General features: G+C 42.4%; 1 protein-coding gene across 1 annotated transcript in view; it reads right to left on the bottom strand.

Moving 5' to 3' along the window:
• The window catches only part of Scrg1 (stimulator of chondrogenesis 1), a 39,010-nt gene extending 31,071 nt beyond the window's left edge, over positions 1 to 7,939 (bottom strand). The window contains exon 1 of the mRNA XM_026789762.1: positions 7,920 to 7,939. The gene's annotated coding sequence lies outside the window, so the exon portion shown is untranslated. The remainder of the gene's footprint in view (positions 1 to 7,919) is intronic.
• Between the last annotated feature and the right edge of the window lie 3,356 nt (positions 7,940 to 11,295).

Here is an 11,295-nt window from a genome sequence, read left to right as displayed (position 1 = left end):
GGTCTGTGACATGTGACTCCCCACTGTGACGGTCTGTGACATGTGACTCCCCACTGTGACGGTCTGTGACTTGGAATCATGAGCTCGAATAAACCCTTTCCTTCCCAGGTTTCTTTTGCCCATGGTGTTTAGCACAGCCATATGAAAGCAAGCTAGGACAGTGGTCAATAATATATTTTGAGTAATTACAGAAATGGATGGAAGTAATAGGGACCTAATTACAGAATTACATTCCAGATACTCGCCTGTATCCCTAAAAAGGAGGAGATCATCTCCATCTCGATTGCAAAACTGAAACATCAGAATCACGTGTTAACATCTCTTTCCTGAGTATAGAGACTTGACAGAAGCATTAATAGTGACTATAAATATCTTCTCAAAATACTTTTTAAGCAAGCTAAAATTGTTCTCTACATCCGAGATTTATGAAAGTGAGCTACCAAGACGGGCTTTGCAATCAGGATGTTTGTTGCTCTTGTGGCTGTGGCTAACCTTTGTGAGGCAAGTTTTCGGTTGGGTAGAGATGGAGCAACTAGAACAGAGACACGTTGTGTAATTGTTCTTTCTTTTTTACGTTCCTGTCTCAAGCTGTCCACTGGCTTAACAGATTGAATTTGTAGTGTCTCACATTATGAGAGTGCACCATTTCTTACAAAGCGTGGTCACAGGTCACCATAGACATTGTATTTGAAACACAGATGAAAGATTCACACAAAGACATCTTACCAGCCTTTTCTTTGAAGAGAAAGGTGTGAAAATTTTTTTGATGACATTTTACTGTTGTGTGTGTGCGTGTGCCTGTGTGTGACTGTGTGTGCATGTGCCTGTGTGAGTGTGCGTGCATGTGTCTGTGTGTGTGTGCATGTTTCTGTGTGCGAGTGTGTATGCATGTGCCTGTGTGTGAGTGTGCATGTATGTGTCTGTGTGTGAGTGTATGTTTCTGTGTGCGAGTGTGCATACATGCATCTGTGTGTGAGTGTGTATGTATGTGTCTGTGTGTGAGCGCAGGCATGCCTGTGCCACAGAACAAGCATGAGGTCAGAGGACAACTTTGGGTGTCATTTCTCACCTTCTCCCTTGCTTGAGAACAACATTTCTTGTTGATCGCCATGTACATGGTGCTAGCTGGTCCCAGATTATTCTCTGATGCCAACACCCATCTCATCATGAGACTGCAGGGATTACAAGCTTGAGTTTGTCTTAATACATTTTTTTAAAAAAATATTTATTTATTATGTATACAATATTCTGTCTGTGTGTATGCCTGCAGGCCAGCAGAGGGCACCAGACCCCATTACAGATGGTTGTGAGCCACCATGTGGTTGCTGGGAATTGAACTCAGGACCTTTGGAAGAGCAGGCAATGCTCTTAACCTCTGAGCCATCTCTCTAGCCCCCCTTAATACCTTTTTATTTGTGTGAAGAGGCACCCTGACCAAGGCAGCTCTTATGAAAGAGAGTATTTAATTAGAAACGTACTTATTCCATTATCAGAGGCTTGGCCCATTGCCATCATGACAGGGAGTATGGGGATACACAGGCAGACTTGATGCTGGAGAAGTAGCTGAGAATTCTACATCCTGATCTGCAGACAGCAGGCAGAGATAAAAATGGGCCTGACATGGGCTTTTGAAACCTCAAACCTGGTGACGCACTTCCTTCAACAAGGCCACATCTAATCCTTCTAATCCAGCTGTTCTCAAACTGGGGTCATGACCCCTTTGGAGCTTGTGTATCAGATATTTACATTGTGATTCATAACAAAATTATGTAGCAAAATTAGTTATGAAGTGGCAATAAAATAATTGTATGATTGGGGTCACCACAACACAGGGAGCTGTATTAAAGGGTTGCAGCATTAAGAAGGTTACAGTTCCAGTACCTGGTGACTAAGTATTCAAACACATGCGCCTTTGGGTTCTTCTTATTCAAACCCCTACAGCTGCCGTGTCTGGCTTTGCCTGGATTCTGGGGATCTGAACTCGGGTCGTGACCCTTGTCCACCAGTACCCACTGAGCCATTTCACCGGTCAGTTCCTTCTGATGACATTTACTAATGATGCAGCCACCTCTGCTTTTATGTATCATCAAATTTGTGGTAGGTAGGGTTTCTCCTAGGTTGTGGGTAGGACGGAGATTCGGGGAAATTAAATTGCTTGTTGGATGTGAAAGTGAACACTAATAGCTTAAAACAAAGGCATCCTCTTCTGGTCAGTTTCTTACAGAGATCATACTGAAGAGCTAAATTTTAACGTGCCTCCAACACCAAAGCCCCTCCCTCCATTGTGCCGAATTTTGACACCAACATATACAAGAGAGCGGAAAGCTGCAACGATACTTTAAAATACCACCAGCAAGATGGCATAGGAGAAACATTTTTCTTGAAGAAAATTCATCCTAGCTGGACCCACAAGTGCCGGCTGTCCTACATTCAACAAGCACCTCCGTGAAAGATGAGTAAGAAAAGCGTTTGTCTCTCAGGCCAGGGAGACAAGGCTGACGGTTAGTCAGAGTTAGTCATTTGGATCACTCCTAGGTTCTCCACAGCAGCCCCGCGCCTACAAAACATTTTTTTAGATTCGTGTTTGAGCACCAGATGGTAGTCTCTGTGCCAAACAGGTAGGTGCAGGATTGCAGTATCAGCACAAAAGAGACCTGCAGGGACAACAGCAGGCAGCGCCACCCGACGTCTCCGTGTTCTGTGACTAGGCCGACTTATCCAGCAGTGTATTTCGTAGTGAGTTCTACCACTCGAGGCCTCTTTATTTAAAAGTGTGTCAAACCATCCCTTCAACTGCTTAGCATCAGCCTCATCGCTGCTCGCAGTGTCTGAGTCTCCTGCCAGCCACTCTGGCTCCCAATGTAAGCACAGCACCCAACAGCGCTTCTCACATGGCTTGACACCTCCGTCTCAAAAAGAAAGCGATTTCCGAGTTTCAAAGACAAACGCTTCTTGAACCCTCTCTTCTGGGGCAAGGCCATACATAGACTGAAGTTCTCGCTTTTTTTTTTTAGTTCATTTTAATTTTATTATGTTTACTGAAATTAGATTCTTAAGAACTATCTATCACACACAACAGTCTTTTATAAAAAAAAAAAAAAGGAAGAAAGTGAAAATAGCCCTGGTCTTTTAAGTTGTTGTCGAGCGCCACCTGCTGTTTATACGAAACAGAGACTCTGGGGACCGGGAAGAGTCTAATAAACTAACGCACTGACAGTTTTACCACAGGAAAGAACCACACTGATCGGCCAGACGTTTGTCTGATTTTATACGGGACTTAGAACAATACCTCAGCTTATATTTCTTAAATCCCAGCTTCCTCCACTTTCCAAGATGTCCCCACTGTCCCTTAGGCCTTCAAAAGAACTGAGCCAAGGTGATGACCTCCCTGAAGAATACTTTTATCCTTGTAATACGGTCTCACAGCTGGACTGATAACTTATCTTGGGCCACCAACTACTTTCTCTGTGTCTGCACAAGATCTATTGACCAGTGTGAGCTGCCATAGAGACAATTTGCTGGTGACGACTGGCGCCAATCATGAAAATTACAAGGCAGTGAATAACTTATTCAATTTATATTGAATTATTTGTTCTAAATCATTCATTCACCCCTTGCCTTCTCTTCCCTTGCCCATGTATGCCAAAGGCAGAGTAAGCTTCTTGGCCCTGGGTGACTTTGTATTGACCAATAGAGCTTTCTTTGGTCAACAGAGAGAGTCTGGAACAAATATACACACTGTGGAAGCTTGATTAGGCCCGATTTACCCTTGACAGTCTCTACAAGAACAACACACCTGAGGGGGTGATTGTGTCTTCAGCCTGGCCTCCTGGAAGATGATGCGGGCCGCTGAGATGAGCCCTAACAGCTGAGTTGAGCCCAACAGTCCCCGCTGACCTATGGTGGGTCACCGAGAAAAACCCCAACAGTTGAGTTGAGCCCACCAGTCCCCGCTGACTTATGGTGGGTCACTGAGAAAAACCCCAACAGTTTGAGCTGAGACCATCAGCCACAGCTGACTGTGGACAACAAGGGACCTCATGAAATAAAGACATGATTTTGTGGTTTTAAAATTTTTTGTTTGAGATTTTTAGTTTTTTTTTTTTAGATTTCACGTGCATGGTGTTCTGCTTGCACGTGTGTCTGGCCATCACCTGCATGGGGTGCCCGAGGAGGTCGAAAGAGGGATCAGACCCCCTGGTGGTAGAGTTACAGAGGCTTGTTGGCCCCAGTGGGAGTGGGGGTGGGGTGACTTGGGAACTGAGCCCAGACCCTCTGTTAGAACAGCCTATGAGCCATTTTTCCAGTCCCTAAATGTTTTTCATGTTTCTCAGTTACTTCTGTTTTTCTAATACTTAGAAGTCCATAAGTGTGGTAGAAAGAGACACATAAAAGTCTACCATTTGATCCATTCTTTAAGTGTGCAGCTCAGAGTCAACTTATCATCTACTTCCTCACCGTTTCCTCTTGTGAAACTGAGATTCGGTACGCACTAAACAGCAGCTCCCTGCTTCTCCTCCCCCTAGCATCCGCAAAGTTCCGTCTTTACTGTCGCCTCTGTCAGTGTAACTGTTCTCACACTCCGTACCCTGTTATGTAGTATTTCTCTTCCTGTGGTCAATTTATTTAATATAACGTCCCCTTGATTATATGCATATGGCAGTATATTTGATGAAGAACCATTCTGTTCCAGGCATAGACTGTATTTTGTTTAAGCTGTCACCCACTAATAGATACTTGGGTTGTCTCCTCTTCTTAGAAACTGGGAGCAACGTTGCTGTGAACATAATATTCAGAACTCACTTCAAGTTCCTGATTTCAAGTCTTTGGCACAGTCACCCAGGGATGGAATTGCCAGATCATATGGTAATTTCATTTTTTTGTTGTTGTTGTTGTTGTTTTGTTTTTCAAGACAGGGTTTCTCTGTGTAACAGCCCTGGCTGTCCTGGAACTAGTTCTGTAGACCAGGCTGGCTTTGAACTCACAGAGATCTACTTGCCTCTGCCTCCAGAGTTCTGGGATCGAAGGCGTACGCCCAGCACGGGAATTTCATCCTTAGTGTTTGCAGGAGCAGCTTATGTTTTCTCTGACTTTACCCCTTTCCTTCCCACGGCTAATGCTTAATCCATCCCCACAACCCATTTTATCCATTTCTCTTAGGAGCCATCCTGACATATGTGAGATGCTACCTCATTGTGGCTTGGTACAAATATTTGCTTTTTAAACCCATTGAGGAGTTTTTTTTTTTTTCTGTGACAAAGGCTGACAGAGTTTGACCAGTTTTGCTGATTGCAAGATCCGTAGAAACTACCAGAGAAAAAACACTGCCTCCTGGATGGTGCACTGTTTAACTCGCTGAGAGCGGACCATGGATGGGATCTGTTACGATCCTCATCTCCTCATCCCTTCTATGCAGACCTCCTTTTAACCGTTGTAAAAATACGTATTGAGTCAGATGTAGTGATGCATGCCTGTAATCCAAGAACTTGGGAGCAGAAGGTGGGAGAATCAGAAGTTCAGGGCTAGCCTGGGTTACATGAGATCCTGTCTCAAAGGAAACCAAGCTAAAATGTATACATCACGAACTACCCTCTGATACACTAGGCAATGGGCTTACGTATGATGTTTACAGTATACATGTCTCTCCTAAAAGTTTGAGGACAGAAGACATCTACTCTACTACAATTCCTATTTATAGGGCCTGGGAGATGAAAAAGCGTTTAAGAGAATGCACGAGGGAGCATTATCTGGGGAAATAAGGAAACCACCCAGAGAGGGGCAATGAGCATGGGGGAGGGAAATAATGGAGAACAAAGTACAATGCCATGTATGTTTTAAAATGCCATAATGAGCCTGTTACTCTGTATTCTAACCAAAAATGAATAGATACTATTTTTTTTTTTAATTAAAAAATAAATGGATGGAAGAAATAAAAGAGCATTTCTGGAGGTTTGCTGCTGTATTTTAGCAGCATGGCCAGTAGAGGTCAGAGATGAGTTTTTAAATATCATGGATGGCAAATAATTTCATATCTGTGTTTACACAACAATCTGTTCTTTCTAGGTGTCTCTTGATCCGTAGGGATTGGGCAGTCACATTCGGCATGGATCATGGAAAGAAAGCATTTATATGCGAACCAATATGTCAGATTGCCTCCTACTTTATAAATGAGCTGGTCTTGGATCTCAAGCAGGAAAGAAGGAAGGAAGGAAGGAAGGAAGGAAGGAAGGAAGGAAGGAAGGAAAAAAGGACGGAAGGAAGAATTTTATTTCTTTAAGCTAGGCCAGAAATTTGACTTTAAGGCTATCCACAGTTGTATGAATTCTTGCTCGTACGTAAAAGTTACATTCACTAATACAGCCAGAGACGGCAATAATAATTGCAAAGCTATTAACCTAGATTAACATTATCTCTCCCAGTCTGTGTGTGTTTTTCTGTGTGAAGATATAGCAGACCGCATTAACTACCCAGATCTGGCGTTACCTAGGAGATGTAGCTTTAAACATGTCTACGGGGGCGCTTAAAGAGGTGTTTAACTGAGATAGGGTGATCCACTCTCAACGTGGGGCACCAGTCCATAGGCTGATGTCCAGAAAGTTTATAAAAGGAGTAGGGTACCTTGCTTTGCTTCTGTCTATGACCCATGTGACCAGCTGTCTCAGGCTCCCGCCAACATGCCTACCTGCCATGGTGGACTGTACCCTTGAGTCAAATAAACCATTCCCTCTACGTGTTGCTTTTCTTAGTGTTTGGTCTCGGCAACTGACACAAAGCAGTAACTGTATCTGTTGTTACTCGGATACCTTACCAACGCTTTCCCTTTTTACAGCAACAAAAGAAGTGGTGAACTGAGGGTCACAGACCGTGATGCTGACTTAGTGTGGTTTATTCTCCTTGGCTTGGTAGCTCGTGCCTAAATGGCAAACTAGTATGTAACAACATATAGAGGGCCTGAGGAATAATGACAATGAATCAGAAATAGGTCATTTTCTTTTGATTAATTGTTTATTTTTGTGGAGCAACTAGTTCAAGGGAAAATATTTGAGAAGTGAAATGAAATTTGCTTTTATTCATGGCTTCCCCTGCATGAGACATTGTGGTATGCATGTTCACATACTTTCTCACTCCTTGAAGTGAACAGTGTCAAGACAGCATCATCTGAAATTCATGGAAACATTTGTTCATTCATAGACTCCAACCCAACTATGAAACGAATGCCCGAGCAAGTAAGGAGTTGTTGGAAGAGGGTTTGTTTTTGGTTTTCTTTTTGTTTTGAAGAGGTTGATATATTGCATTTTCTTGATGGAACTAAATCCAATTTAACTTCAGAATTTGGGTAAGTTTACATTCAGCAATTTTTTTGGGGGGGTTATGCATCAGATGTCCTTTTGGGGAGACACTGAAATGCCTTTCCTCTGAGGAATACCAAAATGCAAGATAAAGAATTAAACCAAGGAGGGTGTTAATTTTATACCTCTGGAAAGTGGTCCTTCCCTTTGGCTGTACGCAATAACAATTAGAGAATTCCTCTAATACCCCCCAGTTCACATGTCATGAAGCAAATATAGGGGGCTGGGTTTTTTTTGAGTTAATTGGGGAATAATGTCTGTGGGTGCCTATTGTGGAGGGAGTGTGGGGGAAGGATCCTCCACTGAGTAACATGAATTGCTGTGGCTAGCTTTGTCTGAAAGACGGAATCAACATAGGAGACAAACAATGTCAATATCATGCATGCTTCCTCCTGTTCTACCTCAGGGCCCCTAGACTGGAGACTCTGTATTGGAACATTAGAGATGCTGGCTTGAGCTTAGTGTTGCTTAAGAGCCAGAGAGCGTAGATTTTGCTCAAGCAATGAGGCGGTTGCCAGGGAAACGATTCTCTCAGTGAGATGGTGGAGGGGAGCCATGCAAGTTACTCACCCACGTTCTCAGTGTGAGGCCGACAGAGGAAAAGGATGGAAGAGTCACTCCTGGACCAGCTCCCTGGAAGAGCTCACAGGACGTCAGCCCTCAGGAGTAGAACAGGACCACTTTCTCTCTCTCTCTCTCTCTCTCTCTCTCTCTCTCTCTCTCTCTCTCTCTCTCTCCCTCTTCTACTGCAACTTGGCACTTTAATCAGCTGTTGAACACATAATATATAAATTGCAGTCATCACCCAGAATGAAAAGATGCCAAGTGTACATGAACAAATTAGAGGTTCTTAGTCAAATCCAACAAATATATACTTGATAATGGCTTTGGCTAAAATATATTTTTATATATTTTTTTAATATGTTCACATTTGTCTGTGGTTAGCAGGGAGTAAGCTTGCCAAGCTTTAATGTGGTACAAATGCCATGTTCAAGGCCAAGTAAGTAGACAGTTAGAGGGTCTGGCAAATCAAAAGCAGTATCAACAGCTGCGGCTTTCAAATACTTTTTGAGGCTAAAATAATTTAATCATGCTGGGCTAATGTGGGCACTGATTGCCCCTCCTCCCCCCCCCTTTTTTTTAAAAAAATAGAATGTGATCATTGGTAATTTCACCTGGTGTTGTAATCAGGATTTGATTAGATACGGTAAAGGCCAGAAGGCAAGAGTGGATTGGGGACCTAATTAATTGATTAAGGGTTTATTGAGGAACTACTGTGTTCAAAGCCGTATGCTTACTGCAAACTCCCACCACTGCACGCACCTCACCACAGGCAGTGCAAGGACCAGTCTGCGTCCCCTCTGTTTCCGTGTGTTGCTACTAGTAGACAAATCTTTTAAAAAGGAATGATCAAAAGTGAGGAAGAACTTACAGAAATTATGAAGAAGGGCACTGATTCCGTATTGTCAAGTAATTGGCCTCTGAAGAGTGGAACTCGATATTAGGGTTCTGACCCCTTGACATCAAAATACATTTGAAAAGTGACGGAAGGGCCACAGTTTGTCTGATAACTTGAAGTAATACAGTTTCATCATAACTAGGGCCATGTCTGGTATGCATGGCATTGTTAATATCTCAGCTTTCCATTTTGTGAATATAGTGTATTGTGTACGAGTGTGCATGAGTGCCCATGTATGCATGCGAAGAGGCCGGAAGTTGACATCAGGTGTCTCTCTTCATTGCCCTTCACTGGTCTCCCCCTGAACTTGGAACTCACCATTTTGATTACACTTGCTGGCTAGCATGCCCCTGGATCTGCCTGTTTTGACCCTAGGGTTCATCTGCAAATACTGCACCTAGCTTCTCTGCAGGTCACTGAACCTTATCCCCAGCCGTCTTGGCTTTCCATTTTATATTTTAAGAGTCAAAAGCCTTTACCATAGTTACCATCCTAAACAATTTTAAATTACCCCCTCAATAAATTTCAGAATAAGAAGCGAGGGGGAGGGGAGGGCAGGAAGATGCTTACTGGCAATTATCTAAAGTCCAGACTTTTGTGTAGCTAAGAATTGACTCCGTTTTGGCTGGATGTGATGGTGCACACCTTTAATCCCAGTGCTTGGGGAGCAGAGGAGGATGGATCTCTGTGAGCCTGAGACCAGCATAGTCTATATAATGAGTTCCAGGACAGCCAGAGGTATGTATAGAGACCTTGTCTCAGAAGAAGCTGTTTTAACCCAGTTTGACAAAAGAACATACTTGAGTCTGACATTTGAAGCTGGTGTTGGCTCTCATTGCCCTCAGCGATGAAGAGATTCATGTTTCACTGGCATTCACAGAAATACTGAAGAGAAATTGACTTGATCCTCACACACTGAATTGGCTGAAAAAAAGTCTAAATTATGATTGCAGTAGCGGCATACTTAAAAACTGAAAACATACATATATACATACAAGTAACATTTTATAGATTGAACAGGTTGTACTTAGGTATGTAGTTATATATATGCATATATATGTATATATGTACATATGAATTCAATTAATAGAAATGAAATAATGTTAAAAAAAAGAGGTACTTAACCTTCTGAGTACTTTAACTAGTCTCCATGTGTAAGTTTAATGTGTACATTTGTTGATTTTCAAACAGGGTCTTGCTCCTATTCCAGGCAAACATGTAGTTGACTTGCTAAGCCAGGCCAGTTAGAACCCACAATGTGTGTGTGTGTGTTTGTGTGTGTGTGCGTACATGCATATATGTAACAACAAATAATGAACATAGAGGGCCATGAATTTGAAAGAGAACAAAAGAGAGGTATGTGGGAAGTTTTAGAGAAAGGGAAAGGAAGGAGAAATGATGTAATTGCATTATAATCTCAAAAAACAAAATAAATATTTTTTCAAAGTGATCATTCGTTTCAAATATTTTCACAAGGTACATGATAAAGTTGGCTCCTTTGGGACATGCCTGTCTAGTAAAAGTCCTTTATCAGTGTTTCTTAATGCAGAGATGAGATGCAACCCAAGACTTCAGTTTCTACTAGATGTTCAAATTACTTTTCTCCTAAAAGCTAATAGCATAATTGACCCCATGGATGCTTTGTGCTCAGTCCACTTGCTCATTCATTGATTATAGTGTTTGCTGTTGTAGTGTTGACGCTTTAGATCATATGTAGTCTAGATGTTATAATTTCTAGACATTAATCTCCTGTCAGACAAGCGGCTGGTCAGGGTTTTGTCCTGTTTTGTAGGGCGCCTCTTCACCCTGACAATTGTTTCCTTTGCTGGGAATCTTTTGGGGTTGATTCAATCCCATTTATCAATCCCTGCTATTATTTCTTCAGCCGTTAGAATCTTGTCCAGGAAGTCATTACCTAAGCTTGCATCTTGAAGTGTTTCCCTTACATTTTTCCTCCAGCCATTTCAAAACTTCGGTCTTTACATGAAGGTCTTTCATCCGTTTTGAATTATTTTTTTATGCGGGATGAGAGGTAAGAATCTAGTTTCACTCAGCTCCGTGTTTCCCCAGCTGTCTGCTCTTCAGAGTCTGTTGCTGACATCTTTACAGGGACTCCTATGGGCTTATCTCTGGGTCCGCGGCTCTGTCCCATGGGGCTGTGTCTGTTTCTGGGCCAGTAGACGTTTGTTGTTATCCCTATGGCGTTGTGGTATGACTTGAACTTAGGCATTCTGATGCCTACGGCATTGGTCTTTTTGCACAGGGATGCTTTGGCTATTTAGAGTCTTTAGCACTTCCATATCAACTTTAGGGTTTTCCCCCTTTAATTTATGTAAAGAAAGTCATGACTTTTAACACAAATGAAATGATGTTCCAAGGAAGAGGTACTTAACCTTCTGAGTACTTTAACTAGTCTTCATATGTCAGTTGAACATGTAAATTTGTTTGTTTTAAAATAGGGTCTCAATGGGGATGTTCTATCGGGAA

Source organism: Microtus ochrogaster, unplaced genomic scaffold (genome assembly GCF_000317375.1).
Source record: "Microtus ochrogaster isolate Prairie Vole_2 unplaced genomic scaffold, MicOch1.0 UNK28, whole genome shotgun sequence".
NCBI classification, from domain to species: Eukaryota; Metazoa; Chordata; class Mammalia; order Rodentia; family Cricetidae; genus Microtus; species Microtus ochrogaster.
Note: the sequence above shows the minus strand (reverse complement) of the source record. Positions and strands in the feature narration are given on the sequence as shown.